The sequence below is a fragment of the Cornus florida genome, unplaced genomic scaffold (assembly GCF_030987335.1).
Source record: "Cornus florida cultivar Cherokee Brave unplaced genomic scaffold, ASM3098733v1 CherokeeBrave_3.0.0_Hap2_Chr05, whole genome shotgun sequence".
NCBI classification, from domain to species: Eukaryota; Viridiplantae; Streptophyta; class Magnoliopsida; order Cornales; family Cornaceae; genus Cornus; species Cornus florida.
In genome coordinates this window covers 37,695,225-37,714,491 of record NW_026775575.1, presented here as the reverse complement: position 1 = coordinate 37,714,491, position 19,267 = coordinate 37,695,225, and the positions used below count along the sequence as shown (strand labels likewise).

Genomic DNA, 19,267 nt, shown 5'->3' with positions numbered 1-19,267 from the left:
TACCATAATGAAATAAGTAGAGTTTGGCATTTTTTAATCATTTTTTCCATTATTTATAAAAAGTGAGTTACCCCATTCAGACACAAGATTCTATCATTACAGCGTGAACAATTTAGACATCCAATCCGTAACCCCTACAACCTAATTGCAAGCCCGGAGTTCCACCAAATCTCTTTTAAATCATTTTAGAACGAAACTTAGTATAAAAATTATAAATAAATATAAATTTTAAAATAATATATATAATAAATATTTATATATAATAGTGTGTATTCTATTTTTTAAAATTTTTTATATACTCGGGTCCATGCCACTTAACCCCTACAATCCCAAGACATCACCTGCTGCAAATGATACATACAGATATGGAGGAAGAAACGAGATTCTTATAAGATTGATGAGAGCAAGCAAAGTAAAGAATGTTTGCTGTTGCTTCATACCTGAGATACGTTCCTCTAATTAAGATGATGAGAGCAAAGTCAAGAATGATTCCTTCTTCATCACTCAGATATTAATAAATATACTCTGTAATTAATGGTTTTGGCAAAAGTAGAGATTAATTCATTCACTCTAACACGCTTCTTCAGTTCCAAGTAACTGCTACCATCTACTCAAATTGGAGAACCCAGAAGAGAGAGATGAGTTTTGGAATTACCGGCATACGAAATTTGGAGTTTTACAGAGGAAAGAGTATATATATTATACATTTCAGATATTGTAGAGAGAGAGAGGGAGGAGAGAGTGAGAGATGAGAATGTGCTTTTCGTACCTAAGAGGAGGGCAACAAGCAGTGGGCGGAGGGGCCGTGCAGATGACGAACGATGTTGGTGGTGGAGCAGCCCACAACGACGCTGTTGACAAATTCTTTAGAACAAAGGGTCTTCATGCTCTCTTTACACAAATCGAGGTAAATACACATATATATTATATAAACACTCACACACTTCTAATTTAGTACTCGTGACCACCTTTATATCATCCCAAAAAACCCTAGTTCTCACTGTGCTGTCAATGTTGGGTCAATTTCTACCCATGTGGTCAATGTTTTGTTGAATTGTTGTTGTTGAGTGTGCTTTGCGACATTTTTGGCTTCCTCTTCTCGTTAGAATGGGAGAATTTCTTGGATTTACAGAAAGAAAATAAAAAATTAAGGGCTCATTTGGCAACTGTTGCTGTTATGCGTTTTTGTTTTCATTCGATACAGAAACAATGTTTTTGTTATGGTGTGTGTTCATTTGTGATTGGAAGCATGCACAGTTGGGGTGCGTTTAGTAAAATTTGTTGCAGGATTTTTTTGAAGTGAAAATATGAAAACATGTTTGGTAACGTCAAAGTGTTGCATAATTGAGAGACAAAAATGGCTAGTTAAAAGGGCATGCTACAAATTTTTTATTTTTTATGTGGTACTGTTCACTGCAATGCGACCATGCGAGAACATGGTGTTTCCTGTTTGGGCCTCTTTTCATCAACAAATCGGGTTATTTTCAAATGGCAACCGGTTACCAAACGCGTTGTGGTGTTATACGCCACCCACAACATGAAACACGCAACGAAAACACTTGCCAAACAAGAAGCATGAAAATTATACTTTCTTTTTCTTCACAAAATGAAAAACGTTTTCAACTTTAGAAAAACGTATTACTAGAACATGATTTCGGTTTTTGTTTTTCTTTTTAAGAGTTGACAACAGAAAACAGGAAACATTTTTAGTCATTGAACGCCCCATAGAGCTATGGAAGTGCAAAAGATAGTGAATTGGGTGGATATAAAATGTTTGATTCTTAAACTCAATGACATCGTCAAGTGTCAACTGACGGTGTGACTCAATTGATCTTTGTCAAGGTCTATCAATTGATATTACCACACTATCATATGGTTTTTTATTTGGGAGAAAAATCCTCTCAATTGCATTGGGCTTTCTAGGGCACCGGGGAGGGTGGTTAACACCCCACTAGTAGGTTGAGGGGGTTGACTTATTTCACTACCAGTCATTATATCTAAGGTCAATTCACCAAAACATGTGATGCTATAGGAAATGCCAGTAGACCAAATTGCAGTATAGGAGGGTTCTTATTTATTTATTGTTGTGGAGGGAGGGGGAAGAATAAATCATAAATTTTATCTAAGGTAATTGTGATGCAGTATAGTTTCCTTGCAGTATAGTTTCCTTGTTCTAAGCTTACCTATTTTCTTTTCATGGTCTTCACACACTGTCTATTTGAATTCATTGTACATGATGCAATAATGTGTTTGAATTGAAATGCAGTTATCTCTATCAGCTTCAAAATTACGTGATCGTGACATCATTTCAAAGGTATGTTATCAAATACATAATTTAATATTTTAGGATGCATGCGATAACTATATTTTCATTGAGATGGGTTCACATTGATTTTTATTGTTCCTAGAATCTTTTTATATGTTGCTATATTTGAATATTGTTTTGCCGTGCGTGGGTCTTCTTTTGTTCTTGTTGTACAAGTCTGTCTTAGTATAAGTGGCTCAGTATGCTTTGTCCGTGATCTTAATGTGCGGGAAGGACTGCCTCAGCAACTGTTCACTGGTTCTGCTGTTCAATTTTCAGTGACTTCTCGGTATTTATTGACCGGCCTTGAGAATCTGATTTTTGGAGTGACAAATATTTGTATTAAACAGAATTGTCTACACTAGACCCAGAGATATTACAAGAATTAAGAAAATGTAGGTAGATGTAATTTAAGAAGGGTAACCTACAACTCATAAGAGTAGAAACACCTTGCTATGACTCTTTGAACTACCCATATTGATTCTAAAAGCCTATGCTTGAAGTGCATGTCACTTATATTGTCTAATTCTGTGTCTTGCATCATATTCCTATATTTGTGTGTTGCAATATGCTATAGGTTTTAAATATTTGGAGAGGAGTCATTTTAAAAATAGAGCGTTTAGTGAAATGCTTAAGAAATTGAGAAAAGGAAAGAATAGTTTTTACAAAAAATTACAATTTAAGGAAAATTCAGCGTGCGATATATCATATACTGACCTTTGCTCAATATATGATGATGATTCAGCTATAACAAACTACACCTGATCCACTGTGCATTTCCTAAATGCTATCTATCTCACCCAGTTATGATAAATTCGTTTCAAAAGGCAAAATTGGGATGGTAACGGGGCGAATTTGGGATTAGATGACCTCTGTGGCTCGTCTTCAATCTAAGACAAAGCATGAGGCGTGTGAGGAATGAAATGCCCCTAGGAGTGCTTGGGGAGAAGAGAAGGGAACAGGGATGGGATTGAGGTTGGTAAAAATATAAACCATTTTCATCTGATTTTACAACCATGATGTGTTATAGTATGTGCTGCCTTTTTCACTATAATTAGTTTTTACAACCATCAACAGTACCACAGGGAAATTTATGATGGATAGGCTCCCTATGTGGACCATGGTCCATGTACTATAGTAGCAGTTTCCATAATAACTTGGCAGTAGAAGTTGTGGCCTTTCTGGTGATATTGAATTTTTTAGATGTAATAATATATTAATCATAAAATGGGCTGGAATAATAACCCTACCTGTCCCATTCCCTTTGTGGTCTAATTTTCTTGTTTTATCCTTGACCCTATACCGCTCTCTGGCATACATCCTGTTATTATAGGACAGGGTGGGTTCGGTGGGGTACTTGTTTAGTGCTGCACATTGCCATCCTTGGGAAATATTACCAGTTACAATTTTCGTAACACAAGAACATGAGGGTAGGGAAGGATACAAATTAAATTAGTACCTTAAATGGTTCTTTTTTGGAAAGTAGTACATTAAATGGTTCATTATTTGTCCCTTGCACATTTATATAAAATGATAATTATGTGTCATCTTCAATTTTAAAGTTGGTACTGTGAATCTCAATTTAGGAATCGTTGAACAAGTCTATTATCATTCCACCATATTCATATCAGTTTGTGATAATGTATTTAAAAGCTTGTTATTATATTTTAGGAAAGTAAATCTCATACAAAAAGATAACGTCCTAATGGAATCCCCCATCACTTGTAAAGGGTTTTTTTTATTATTTATAAAGACATGGTTGGTCGGTTAGGTACTGCCTCCATTCTGCTCTCTCTCTAGAAATTTCATGTCTACTAAATGGACCATATTACATATGTGAATAGCCATTATCAACTCTCAGGAAATTTGAACTCCAAGGGGTTGGCTCAAGTGGGTAAGTCACTTAGCCCTGGTGCCTCAGAAAGCATCAGGATTCAGGTCTAAATTTTGATTGTTCTTGAGTGCAAACAATTTTTTTTTTTGGGGGGTGAGGGCTACCAACTAGTAAGAAAAACGCTCTTAAGAAATGTGGGAAAGTGATTCTGGAGTCGCCAAAATCAAATATTTGATCCACAAGTTTTGATTTATGCCCTTCATTTCCAACTCCCTATGAGGGGGAATTCATAAATATTTTTTATATAATTCATTCATTAGAGACCTAGATCGAGGCCAAAGGCCACCTGGCTTGATAGGTTGATATATACTCTCTAATATGTATTAATGAATTCTGCCCAAATTGTCATAATAGAACCTTGGAATTTTATTTTTTCATTGTAGAGTGATCCTATGGCAGTAGTATATGCAAAGAAAAAAGATGGAACCTTAGAGGAACTTGGTCGTACGGAAGTGATAATGAACAATTTGGATCCTGTTTGGATCGAGGAAAATAATCTTTCGTTTCAGTTTGAGATTGTTCAGCCTCTGATGTACGCTTGTCATATTTCTCCTCATCCTTGTGTGGAATTGTCTTGTTCACTATATCTGGTAGACCTTTCTTGGCCTTGAGAATTTACTTCACATGATTACCCATTTTGTTTTTTTAGCTTTCGTCTGTATGATGTGGATAAATACCGCAGTTTACCAGTGAAGGTACATTATGATTTCACTTTCTCAGTTCATTTAGTACTCGGATTTGAATTCAATAAACCTCAATATGTAGCTGAGATTTATTTTACATTTGCCAATGCCTAAAGAATGCAATATACCAATATCGGGGAATATCGATAAAGAATTAAGATTCACCCAAAAAGTAATCATGGTAATATTTTCCAATGAGGCAGTTGCTATTGCTTTTGGTTTGGATTTGGAATTCTGATGAAAATGGATAAAAATATTCAGTTTTTAAAATATCTAAGATGTGTGTTGTCTAATATTATACTAGACAGTATGAGATGCTTTTGTTTGTACTCTTACTGATAGTGAAATTGAAATAGAACATAACTATAGATCTGTTGTTTGTGCCAAGTCAGGTGTTTTTTTAAGTGGCTTACACAAAGTAATGGGTGCCCAATTCAACTTGTTTTCCTTGTTGTGGAACGTACTTTACGTCATACACGTGTGATAGCTGTGAGTTAGGTGCAAAAAATTTAGAATCGGGAAAATATATGGAGCTTTTTCTTTTTATTCTTTCTATTTTTACTGAATATGCTACAGTTCAGTGCATTTACAATTTCTTACTGCTGTCAATTTGGCTCTGAGGTGAACAAGAAAACATATAAAGCAGGGGTTTCAATCCTAGTCCCACAAAAATTCCAAAAAGGGTAGACTCTTAAATTCCTAATTCTACTGATCCTCCTGTATGCCCTTAAGATGATGTTTCATTTTATACTTTTTTATGAGAACTTGAGACCCAAATAATGTTATAAAACAAAGATCAAGACTCACTCAAATGTCCTAAGTAAGACAATCATAACAAAATTTTCTTCACCTTTTTAAATCTGCAACGTTATTGCAGAGTAGTCAACTGCTTTGGCAACTCATTAGGTAATATAATTCCCTTATTTTGACTATGATCTCCGTCCACTATAGAACTAAGAAAGACAGATCCCAGCCGTTAAGGAGTAAATATCCCCCTGTTCATGAGGATCCGATTGGTCATGAACATCGTAAGGTGCTGCTTTTTGCGATTCCCAGCATACCCCTGGTTGGGATGGGTAGGCCCACTACTTCACTGTCACTTAGGCCCGGGGCCAAGGCTTGCTTTACAGCCTTTCGCTGGGACCTAGGGTCAGGCATTTCATCACTGGCAAATGATGATTCATGAACCTTTATATATATATATATATATATATATATATATATATATATATTACATTTACATATACTATTGTAATGTGCTATCATAATTAATGCTATATCAATTAAATGTTTTTATAAATATTTTTTAATTGTGCAATGGTTAATGCACTTCAACATTCTTAGGGACAGTTCTTGGAAATATATCTTCTCGAAATATTTGTTTTAATTTTTTATTTTATTTTTTCAAGAGTTTTAGCCTTTTGATGTAATTTAAAGGATTCTTAAGCTACACAAATATTATTATAATTTTTATTTTTATTTTTTTGTAGAATATTTTTGATTCTCAAACCGATTCGAAAGACCTATCAATTGATCCAATATACGATTCCAATTATACAACCTTGCTTCACAGGCAAACCTTTTATTTTTTTTATGACTTGGAATAATGACGGTGGACTTTATTCATAAAACTTATTTTTCTTCAAGCAATGCAAAAAGATTGAGTGTGTGATTTTATGTACCGCAATATAAGTTAACATTATGTACTTCGAAGGTGTTCGGTTGCAATTCATTTGTCCCACCAGTCACCACAATATTAACTAATAGCAACTTTTGATCATCATAAGTAAACTTAAAGTTTGTAAATGATAAAGTTGATAGTTCCATTTTGTTACATTGCAGATGCTGAAGTTGGAAGATCACAAATTTCTTGGTGAAGCCATTTGTGTAGTATCTGAGGTTAGTTCCTTGGATTCACTGCCGCCCAAATCAAACTCAACAATGATGTTGCACACTTTTCAAGCTCTTTTGTGTGCCTATTTTATTGAGTTTGTTCCATATATTACATAAGTGGTGCAATTTGAAATATTATGTAATGAAATGTTTTTTTTTTTTTGAAAGCTATAATGTAATGAAACATTGCAATCACTATTTCGATATTGAAAAAAAAACTATTTGTTGACCTGTTTAGCAGTCTCACATGTTTAACTCTTGACAGATGGTGACTAAACAAAGTCGGAGTTTGACCCTTAGTCTTCACAATAAAAATGGGCACAGTGGTCTGAAAAACTAGGGGACACTAACTGTCCATGCTGAGGAAACTGTTGGTTCAAGGAATGCTGTTGAGATGACATTCCATTGTTCCAACTTGAAAAACATGGACCTGTTTTCCAAAAGTGTGCATAGTTGAAAGCAGATATCATTATGGAGCTTTGAGTTTCTTGTGGAATTTTGGCTCTTAGATACTTTTTCTTCTTTACTCCTTTTAGGATCCTTTTTTGAGAATTTCTAGGATTGTTGGGAGTGGTAGTACTGTTCCAATTTGCAAGACAGAAGTTGTGAATAACAAATTGAATCCAATTTGGAAGCCCCTGTGCCTCACAGTGCAGCAATTTGGGAGCAAGGCAAGTTTGTCAATTCTTGTAATCAGAACTAGAATAGATTATGTTTAATTAAAGATACCTTTGGTTGTCTCATGTTTATGTGGCAATGATTTAAGTTTTGAGCTAATTTAACATAAAGGCTCTTAAGATTTTGCATCTTGGATACTTAGTTATTGTTGCAAACGTAACTGAAGAATGATAGAATTCTTTTATCGCTTAACCAGAACACTTTGTCCCATGATCCAGATTTGTTAAAAAAAAATTGATTTTACCCGAGAAAATTCTTCTTTGGTGCAGGATAACCCATTAGTTATTGAGTGCTTTGATTTCAATAGCACTGGAAATCATGTACTCCTCAGGTAACTGATCAATTTATTCATCTGGTCAATTCCTTTTCTCTATTTTCCTTTTGTCAGTCAAGTTCCTTTTGTTTTTTTCCCTCTGCCTGTTTGCATGTTTTATTTTATTTTATTTTTTTTTTTACAAAATCTTTTTATTTTTATTTTTTATTGCTCATTATATTGACACTGCAGTTCATGTGGAACAATAAAATGCAGAAATCAGTGTCGGACCTGGAAAAACTTCACAAAGAAAAGATTGGTGCAAATTTTGTCTTACCGTCTGCTCTCCAGGGTCATGAAAGGGCACTTATTTTGTACTTGAAAAGGATTTTAGCCACTTGTTGTATGTCTTCCATGTGTGAACGGAGTCATGAAAAGGTACTTATTTTGTACTTTGAAAGGATTTTAGCCACTTATTGTATGTCTGCCATGTGTGAACCCTGCACTGTGCTTATCTATCGTTAGGTTCTGAAGGGTCAACTTTTTATGGATGGATTTGTTGTAAAGAACGGTATAGTTTTCTTGATTACATTTCTAGTGGCTTTGAAGTTAACTTTATGGTTACTGTTGATTTTACTGGTAATAGACCTTCAACATTCTAAAAAAATATACCATTCCAGTCGATTTTATTTTGTATATACAGTTGCTTGGCTCATGAACTGAAATTTAAATTTTGTCCAGCCTCAAATGGAAAATCCTCAAAGTATAGAATCATTGCACTACATTGATCCTTCAGGCCGGTTGAATGCTTACCAGCAGGTAAGGCGGTTTCACCTGTGGTGTTCTCAAATCTGGAAGTATCTATGCTTCAATAATAATTTTTAAAATCTTCACTAGCTTATATTGAGGATAAAGAGCCTACCCTTAAGTCAGATACCCTTGAGTTGCTACCTATGGTGTTCTCAAATTTGGAAGTATCTATGCTTCAAGAATAAGTTTTAAAATTTTTGCTAGCTTATCTTGGGGCTAAAGAGCCTACCATAAAGTCTGATACCTTGAATCTCCCATGGGAATGCAGACTCATAAACAATTTTTATCAGTTGATCAGAATGATATAACCCGTCAATGTGATTATGAACTACTGATTTTATGAATAACTCCGTATGATAAATTAGACAGTTTTCAGTAGGGTTTTTTTGAGGTGTTAGGCCTATTTATTTGTTTACCAAGTTGGCAATGTACAAGTTAATTGTCATGCACAGAAAGTTTTGTTCTCTGCAGTCTTCTTTTTGCACATGATAGAAAATAATCATTGATTGATATAGTGAGTGAACAAGTTAATGACTGAACTCCTTGCAGGCTATAATGGAGGTTGGTGAACAATTCTATGATTCTGATAGGGTTTTTCCTGCTTGGGGCTTTGGAGGAAGGACAAATGATGGTTCAGTATCTCATTGTTTTAACTTGGGCGGTACAAGTGGCTTTGAGGTAAAAATCTCTTGCAAGGAATGGAAGAGACATCCTTCTGTACATGTTTTTCGTTATTGGTTAATGCTCTCCCTGTCTCGTGCCCAAATGCAAGGCATGCCACCTTTCAAATTGCTGGTAAGGTGGTATCTTTTCATTCTGTGATTTCTCACATAGGAACACAGTTAAGATACATCTAGGCGACAAAGGCCAGTGCCAAAGGTTGTTTAGCCTACTCTGTCATTAGTCTCGGATTTATCTTGGTTTATGTATAAAAGATATCAGGGCATTACCCAGTGGCCTAGTTGGTAGAGCGCCCAGCTCCCCAAGCGGGTGTGTCTATGTTCGAGTCCACCCTCCTCCTAATTTGTCAGGACCAAAAAAAAAAATTGTATAAAAGGTACCAGACCATGTGGAAAGACTTGATTTTTTTGTGCAGTATGCTGCCTTAAACTTCATATTTTCATACCGGTGATGGGTGTATGTGCGTAGTGATGCTGCCATCATTGACGAATAACTAAATAAGTCTTGGTTGTTTGCATCTTTTACATGATGTGATGGTCAATTTCCCTTCATGTTACAGGTTGAAGGAGTAGAAGGTATAATGGCTGCTTATGCAAGTGCTCTGCACAGTGTTGCTCTTGATGGACCCACCTTATTTGGTCAAGTGATCAACAAGGCTGCAGAAATTGCTGGGCATTCCCAATCCAACAACAGCAAGTACTTTGTCTTGCTGATTATAACGGTTATGACTCAAAACGACCAATTTTTGCTTCTTTCTTGTTCTTTCTTATTTTTATTTTTGTAGTAAAATAATTTCATACTTTTGTAGGATGGCGTCCTTACTGATCTTCAAGAAACTAAAGATGCTTTGGTAAGAGCATCTGACCTACCCCTTTCAATTCTTATTGTTGGAGTTGGTGGTGCAGATTTTGAACAAATGGAGGTATATCCCTATTTTATGTATTCAGATTGGCCTTCAATTAATTCTCTTTGTTTAGGATAACAGTACTAAATCTTTTCATTGAGGGTGTTGGATGATTTCCTTTTACAAAACCCGCCGTGAAAATTGGTATGTTAATATAATTGTGTTATCTTGCATATCCTAGATGCTGATAATGGACACAGATTAGAGAGTTCCACAGGAAGGATAGCTACACAAGACAGTGTACAGTTTGTTCCATTGCGTGATGTGCAAGGTGAGCTCATCTTTGCGTTGCTTTACAAATTTTAAAGATGGAAGAACATTTCAGTCAGATTTATTTATTTATTTATTTTTATTTTTATTTTTATTTTTTTCTCTATTTGGGCATGACAGATTGATGGAATCAAATTTGATAACACATTGCGGAGTCACCTATTTATTAAATCCTCAAATTCAATTCTAAAATATAATTGTTCTTTACATGCTCCCATTTAATTTCTAGGGTATTGGGTACCTACAATAGTATTGTCAGCCTTTGATGCTTTAAGCTATTTAGCTTGCCTGTTAATGAAAGCTCAAGCTGAAGGTGATTTCAAAGAAGCTCTTGGTTATTAATACCAAATAGTGAAGTTGTGAGGTGTTCAAGATCGAATTTTTGATGTTCATTGGGTACTTACTGTTAACATCCATCTAATCCAAGAGCTTAACTTTAATATTTATATCCTCCAACACGCCCCCTCACGTGTAGCGTTTTTTTTTGCCCAACACATGTTTTTCAATTTTTAATTAGGATGACGGTGAGGTTTGAACTCTATTCTAATTGATTGGAATTGAGAAATATAGTTTTCCCAACGGTTGAGAGAGTGGTTTTGACGGAAATATCAATGGTGATGGTGGGCAAACTGCCATTGCCCCTACTGCAAGTTATTGCTGTGCAAGATTTGTACCTCTTAAGTTGATATTGAAAGGAATAGCTAGGTTGTAGAACTAGCTACGCTACCAATCAATAGTGCATTGCTGCCTTTTTATGCCCTGACCAGGAGATCTATATTACTTTTAGCAGTGCCACTTCATGTTGTCTTAGCTTGAATAGAGCTCTAATATCATCTAATGACCTCAGTTTTGTTCTGCTGGTAAACACTTTTGAACCTGATTGTAAACCTTGCAATTTTCGAGATAGTTTGTGTAAAAACAGGACAATTCCAGTGCACAAGGCTCCAGGCATTGTTGATCTAAGGAGGGTTAGATGTACATAACTTTATCTCCACATGCGGAGCTGCTGTTACATTGTTTGGAACCCGTGACCTCCAGGTCACGATGGAGCAATCTTACTATTGCCCCAAGGCTTGCCCTCACACAGTTTGTGTACTAATTAATTAATTATATGTACAGCCAACTGTGGCATCCTTGGTTACACGAAACTATCCTCGTCGTTATGTTTCATTGTAGTTTTCATCTGCTTTTCTATCACTGTAAATAGAACCTTTTTTTTCTTCCCTGGTGCAGGTGTGCAAATCTCCGTTGTTCAGGCTCTCTTGGAAGAACTACCTGGCCAGTTCTTGACTAACATGCGCAGTAGAGACATCAAACCACACACGACCAATGTAGCCCAAACTTCTTCTCAAGCGTCTTAATGAATAGTCGAAATCACCATAAAACTGTCAGACTGAAGGAAATAGTGGTCATTTTTATTGAAGCTACGCTGACATCATTACATTTACAGCAATTGCTTAGAATCAGCAGAAATCATTGCTTGTACAAGAATTACTTAGAATTTGCTGATGTGAAGGGAAACTAATAAATAAAAGTGCATATCCTTAAGAAGTAGAGATTCTTTGGTTTATGAAACAGTAACATAAATTGTTCCACAGTATAGTTGGAGGTACTTGTTTACTGTCTTCTTTTAAGGATCAAAATATTTCAGCCTGAGTCTTTTTGTGTTTTTCCTTCATGTGAGAAAATAAGTGGTTTACAATGAGCCATATCACTACACTTTTAAAAATTATCATTTGGTGGTGATTATCCACTCGAATGGCCACTTTTGGTGGCCTTAAAGTGACAGTTGACTGGGCTGGTCACTTTTTTTATTTCAGTGATGGCTTGATTCACTGGAGCTTGCCCCAACTCTTAACGCATTGGTTATTGTATACCCTGGGCCTGCTGGGGCTGTTTTGGTCCTTTGGGCCTTCTTGTCCTGGTTTACCACAATGTTTCCATAGGTGTTGTAAGCATTGGGCCAACCCCATTATACTGTTCATTTATATATATCGATTATTTGAATTTTCAAAAAAAAAATTGAATAATAATAAAAATAAATGTGGCATATCACCGGATGGAGTCTCTCATGTGGCGAGCTCCACACCGGCTTGGCTCGCCATAAAACATCCACATAGGATACTCTTAATAAGTTATTTACCGTGATAATTACGTATCTCATTCTTTTTCTTTTTTTATGAACACCACCAATACAAGTCCATTTCATTTTTAACAAATTTTGTTTGAGAGCAGTCATATTTAACAAAAAAAAAAAAAATTAGTGTTGGGTCGGCCACTATTGGAGCGTGTTTCAAAATTATATATATTTACTTTTATAATCTTTTAAAATAATTTTAAATTTTAAATTTTTTTATTTTATAACATGAAGAACAATCAATAGCGGCGTCAAAAATACCTATATGAACTCAATTCATTATTGCGGGATAAGAATGCACAACCAAAGGCAGGTTTCTTTTTTTGGACAACCAATATATACATATATTTCTTCGACCTTTGCATTGAAAGAACAGAGATAAACAAATGATATGATTCAACTCCAAACTCATTTGAATGTAGCATATACCAATGGGGTGTATTTAAATTATAGGAACTAGCAATCTCCGATATGTTTCTTCTATATGGTAGAATGGAATGGAAGCTGAAATTTTATTTTGCCATTTCAAATTTGAGTCACATATCCATATCTTACATTGAATGAGATTTTGATAAAGTTTTGACAATTGACAAGATCAATTGTGTTATTATATGAGATTTTGATCAAGTTTTGGAGGGCCAAATGTAAGATTTCGATTGAGTTGCATGATTTAAATACACAAAATCCAATGAGATTTTGATAAAGTTTTGATAATCAAATCCACGAAATTTGACGTGATTTGGATGAAGTTCTAGCGATTTCGATTGAGCTGCATGATTTAAATACACAAAATCCATTGAGATTTTGATAAAGTTTTGATAATCAAATCCACGAAATTTGACGTGATTTGGATGAAGTTCTAGCGGTGAAGAAAGAAGGCAAAACTAGAATTCGATATGGAATATGCTTGGTGTTTTAAACCTATAAATATATGTTATGTATTATAAATATGTTTAAAAAAACATTGTCTTATTAAAAAAATTTAAGTTATTAAAAAATTTAAGTTATTAGGTAGAGTTAATATTCAAATCATATACATTTATTTTAATTTTTATTTGGATCTAATGTGGGACAAGACTAACCTTGTAACATTTTTTCTCACCTGAACTTGCAATACCCTCGTTGCGATCAAACCGAATGCTTCGCAATTGAGTCGAATCACAAATCACTCGATTAAAGTAGTCTGGTAGACTAATGAAACTTCTTTTAACTTTCAAAAGAAAATATCTGTTGTTCAAGTGTTTTTTTTATTGATGTGTAAATTTCTTGATGAGGTTAAAAGAAAAGAAAATGAGGATAATAGAAAAGTACCACTTCAAGACTAAGTACAAAAGGAAGAAAAATAATGTAGAAGTTGCATAAAATCAACAGCATTTATAAACTCATAATCTTTTATACGAGAAGGTATTGAAAGTGCGTGTCGTTCGTGTAAATTTTTTTTTTTTTTTGTTAGTTGGATTGGAATTCACACACACATGTCTCTTTTAAGACTTGAACCCCTGATCTCCCTTCGAGATGTAAGAGACTGATAGCACTAGGCCACTGCCCGTTGTTTTACATAATCTTTTTACATAGTCAAATTAGTATATTTCCTTTTTTCTCTCTCTTCTGATTCCATTAACTAATCAACTCTATATTAAGTAGATTTGTAAAAATTATGTGGGGTCTATACATGACACTGGTTGGTTATTATTGAGGATATATTTTTACAGAAAAGGTATGCATGACACTGGTTGGTTATTATTAGGGATATATTTTTACACAAAAAGTATAAAACAATCAAGGGAGCTAAAACTAAATAATTTGTGTAAATCTATTATGACATATCAGATTTATAAAAAGTAAAATAAAAAATAAGAAGTGCTAATTGTTGAGTCTCCACAGTCGCGCTTCTTATTGATTATCACAATTCTTATAATTATACGTTCATTTATGAGATGTGTCCTGCCTTTATAGAAATTAAAAATATAAATTTTGAAGATAAAATTACCCTTTAATCTTTTCTTATCTCTCTGTTTTTATTTTCCTATACTCAGTTTTATCCCTTATGTAATATATTATTTTCTTTCTTTTTAAATTGCCAAAACAAATAATATTATGGGAATGAATTATTTTATTTCTTTTTTTAATTATATTTTAACTATATATATGTGTGTTATATATGTATTCGCGTTCAATTCTTACAATCACAATTCATATTATTTTCTTTTATATATTAATAGCAAGTGATATATATAATGAAATGAATGTAGTTGTTTATATATATATATATATATATAGTCTTGTTCAGTTGCTCCCTGGTGTGCAGGGAGCAATGTACGCAACTTCAATTTTAGTCGTTGAATTTCCAATGACTGAAATTGAAGACAACTATATTAGTTGTTTCTGATTTTTTAAGATTCCGAAAACAAAATTAAACACCTTATAATAAGGAGGTATTAATAACAAAAAATTAAACAAATTATTCCACTAGCATCGTTTGGATATAGAAGAGTGAGAGTAGTGTAGTCTTTCTACGAATTATTTTATACCATCACAACATAACATCGTTTGGATATAGAAGAATGAGAGTAGTAGAGTCTTTCTAAGAATTATTTTATACCATTAGTTGTGATGATAACTCCCAAATTTTTTTTATCTTCTTTCACTTTTTAATATTAGCTAGGGAAAAAAACCTCAACAATTGGAGAAACAGACTGATTACACGAGGATACGAACTAAACAAAAATATCTCCCAAGTGAAGCTATTTATAGTCATGCATCGAGAAATGAGTGTGTTGAGTGAGATACTAACCTCTATAAGAAATTTACCCGAGTATGCAGTAACAGAACTTGCAATGTTTAAAGAGAAACTTTTTCACTAGAACATGAATATAGAGAAAAGAGTTACAAAAAAAAAAAAATTTAAGTTTTCTGTCAAAAATTTTGTACAAACGAGAATTTTTTTCTTTTTTCCCTGTAATAGAAGGACTCCACGATTTTTTGTGGAATTATTTGTTTAATTTTTGTATTATTAATATCTCCTTATTATAAGGTGTTTAATTTTATTTAAAACATTCAGGTTTAATTTGGAGTCTTAAAAAACCAGAAACAACTAATATAATTGTTTTCAATTTTAGTCATTGAATGAAATCCAACGACTGAAATTAAAGTCGCGTATATTGCTCCTTGCATACCAGGGAGCAATTGAATGGGACTGTATGTATGTATGTATATATGTATGTATGTATATACATACATACAGTCCCGTTCAGTTGCTTCATATATATATTGTTTTATTTTTACTTTGTCAGTGATAGGGAAAAATAAACCTAACCTATCTTGACCTAACGATAGAGGCAACTAAGTATTGACCAGCCGCCAAATCTCTTCTACTTTCGAAAGATAATATTTCGTTATCAAGGATAACGATTTCTATTGGATAAGTTCCATGGGATAATAACAATCTTATCAAGGATAAGATTTCCATGGGATAAGGATTATAATATTCCTTTATCAAGAATAAGGGAAGTGGCGATAAATAGGAAGACGACTCGAGAATAAGGTACGACGAAAAAACTATTATTAAATCCCTACCTTTCTTTTAGACCTACGGTGACCAACTTAATTGTCGGAGAGCTCTTGGCAGGCACCACACCGGTGCCGTCAAGATTCATCGATCTTCTACTCTCTTTTTTTGCAGGAAAACGGTGTTGTATCGGTTCGCGTGGATTTCACCCTCAACAGTTGGCGCCGTCTGTGGGAACGACGATTCTCTTAAATCAATTACTCAGTTGGGTATATGCACTTGCGGTTCGGTATGGTAACTGGAACAGAAACATCGTTGCAGGGATCCAGTCAAAGAGAAGGGTCAGGTGAGCACCCAGACGTCCCGAATGACCAGGAACGACTTGCAGCGTTAAAACTACAGGTCCAAACTCTGCATCTGAGTATGGACCAGTTGATCCAACAAAATGCAGAGATCCTTCGACATCTTATCCTAGCGGGACCATCACCTCAACAAGAATTGTCCGACCCATGTCCTCCAAATCTGAATGATGGGGGACAACACGAGGAGAACCGAGAAAATAATCCTTCTCATAAGTTCGAGAAAGAACAAAGCCAAGTCCGAAACCAACACAGAGAACCTCCTTCCCCGCCTTCGCGGAATCCCCAGCCTCAAACAGACACAACCTTCCGTGTTAAGGAAAAGACAAAGAAAGTTACCTATTTCAACCTACAGATCTAGGATCTCAAGGCAAAAATGGAAGATGTAATGCAGGCTATGAAAGGGAAAGGTCCTGCCGCCATAGATGACCTGGTGCAGAGGACCAACCTGCCATTCAGCCCCACCGTTATGAAATGCCCCCTGCCTAGCAAGTTCAGGATGCCCTCTTTCGAAAGCTTCGATAGGACCAAAGATCCCCTCGATCACCTGGAAACTTTTCAAGCTCTTATGCATTTGCACGCCGTGCCAGATGCAATCATATGCCGAGCTTTTCCCACTACACTTAAGGAACCATCAACACCTTCGAAGAACTGAGTAAGTAATTTGTGAGCCACTTCATTGCAGGTCAGAGGCATAGGAGGTCGGCCACCTACCTGCTTATCGTGAAGCAACAGAAGGGCGAGTCGATCTGGGAATACATTACCCGATTTAACACAGAGATATTGCGGGTAGAAGAGGTGGACGACAAGGTGGCTTTGACCGCTTTCATAGGGGACTCCAAACCTCCAGATTCTTATTCGCCTTATCCAAAGAACCTCCCACCAGTATGGTAAAGTTGTTGATCAGAGCGTAGAAACACATGAACGCTGAAGACGCCATGAATGCACGGAAGGGAAAGGAAAAAGATGACAAGAAGAGGTCAACCTTTCTCACCAGGGATGAAAAAGATACCAGCTATAAGAGATCATTCTTCAACCAAAGCGATATGACATATAGTGAGGAGGACTTAGATAAGTATACCGACTGACAATTGTCTCACAGCTGGAATTAGCCTTATCAATTCATTCAAAATAAAGACTGGGGGCATCTCAGTTCATCATTTCACGTGTTATTTTATTTTCCAATAAGGTCACCATCACCATTGAGATGGATGACCCTCAATTTTTATGCAATAAAATATTACGTTTTTAGTTACCTACCTATGTGGTAATATTAAGCTCATAGTAATCTATTTTTCTCATTAAAGGAACTAAGGGCCAATAACATATTCTTCCCTCATTAAAGGGATAAGAAACCGATTACTTCTTCTACATAGAAGGGTGAGATAATTAAAGATTCCTTCATTTACTAGGGAGACGAGACGACTACCTCTTGTATTAAATGGGTCACCCTCCTTTAGACAACACCTCTTTCCCCCCATAAAGGAACGAATGGTCAACTTCATCTTCTTCCCTCGGTAAAGAGACAGAGGGTTCAGTACTCCCTTATTAAAGGGTGAGCTCACAACGCTCGAGCAAATCTACTTCCCTTATTAAAAGGGACAAGAAAGTAATCATCAAGCATGCTTAGCTCAGTAGGACTTGGTATTCCCGATGCTTGACAAAAATATAATTCCCTTACTAAAGGGACGAGCTGAGTGAAGCTCGTAAAACCTAATTCCCTTACTAAAGGGACAAGTTGAGTGAAGCTCGTAAAACCTAATTCCCTTACTAAAGGGACGAACTGAGGGAAGCTCGTAAAATTTAATTCTCTTACTAAAGGGACAAGCTGAGTGAAGCTCGTTCCCTTATTATAGGAGTGACGAGCTAAGTAAAGTTAGTAAAATTTATTCCCTTGCCAAAGGGATGGGCTGACTGAAACCCATGAAGTTTATAACTAGTATATTGGATTTTCAAAAGAAAATCCAGTTTTACATCACTAAGAGTCATTGACCATGGGTTTAAATTCACGCCTTTCCAAAACAGAACCTTGATTTTGTATCTGTATTAATTTCACCATTGGGAAGAGTACCCAAGGGAACATTACCCAAGGGCAGAGTACCCACGGGAACATTACCCAAGGGAAGATTACCCGATGGAAGATTACCCAAGGGAAGATTACCTAAGGGAACATTACCCAAGGGAACATTACCCAAATGGCAGAGTACCAACATTACCCAGGGGTAGAGTATCCACAGGAACATTACCCAAGACAGAGTACCCAAGGGAAGATTACTCATGGGAACATCACCCAAGGGAAGAGTACCCAAGGGTAAAAAAAAAAAAAAAAAAAAAAAAAAAAACCTATTGTTCAATGAACAATACCCGTGGGCACTGTTCCCGAGTGCCAGGGGCAAAACAAAAAAAAAAAAAAAATCTATTGTTTAATGAACAGTACCCGCGGGCACTGTTCGAATAGTGCCGGGGGCAAAAAAAAAAAAAAAAATTACATTCCCAAAGCTAGACGAGCAAGCTTGGGAATGGGGGGCAACTGATAGGGAAAAATGAATCTAACCTATCTTGACCTAACGATAGAGGCAACTAAGTGTTGACCAGCCGCCAAATCTCTTTTACTTTCGAAAGATAATATTTCGTTATCAAGAATAACGATTTCCATTAGATAAGTTCTATGGGATAATGACAAATCTTTTCAATGATAAAATTTCCATGGGATAAGTTCTATGGGATAAGGATTATGATATTTCCTTATCAAGAATAAGGAAAGTGACGATAAATAGGAAGACGACTTGAGAATAAGGTACGACGAAAAAACTATTATTAAATCCCTGCCTTTTTTTTAGACCTCCGGTTACTAACTTGATCGTCGGAGAGCTCTTGGCAGGCACCATACCG

At 35.4% G+C, this 19,267-nt stretch overlaps 1 pseudogene; it reads left to right on the top strand.

The window, feature by feature from the left end:
- The first annotated feature begins 748 nt into the window (after nt 1-748).
- On the top strand, nt 749-11,732 carry LOC132309162 (protein BONZAI 3-like; annotated as a pseudogene).
- Nucleotides 11,733-19,267: the final 7,535 nt, after the last annotated feature.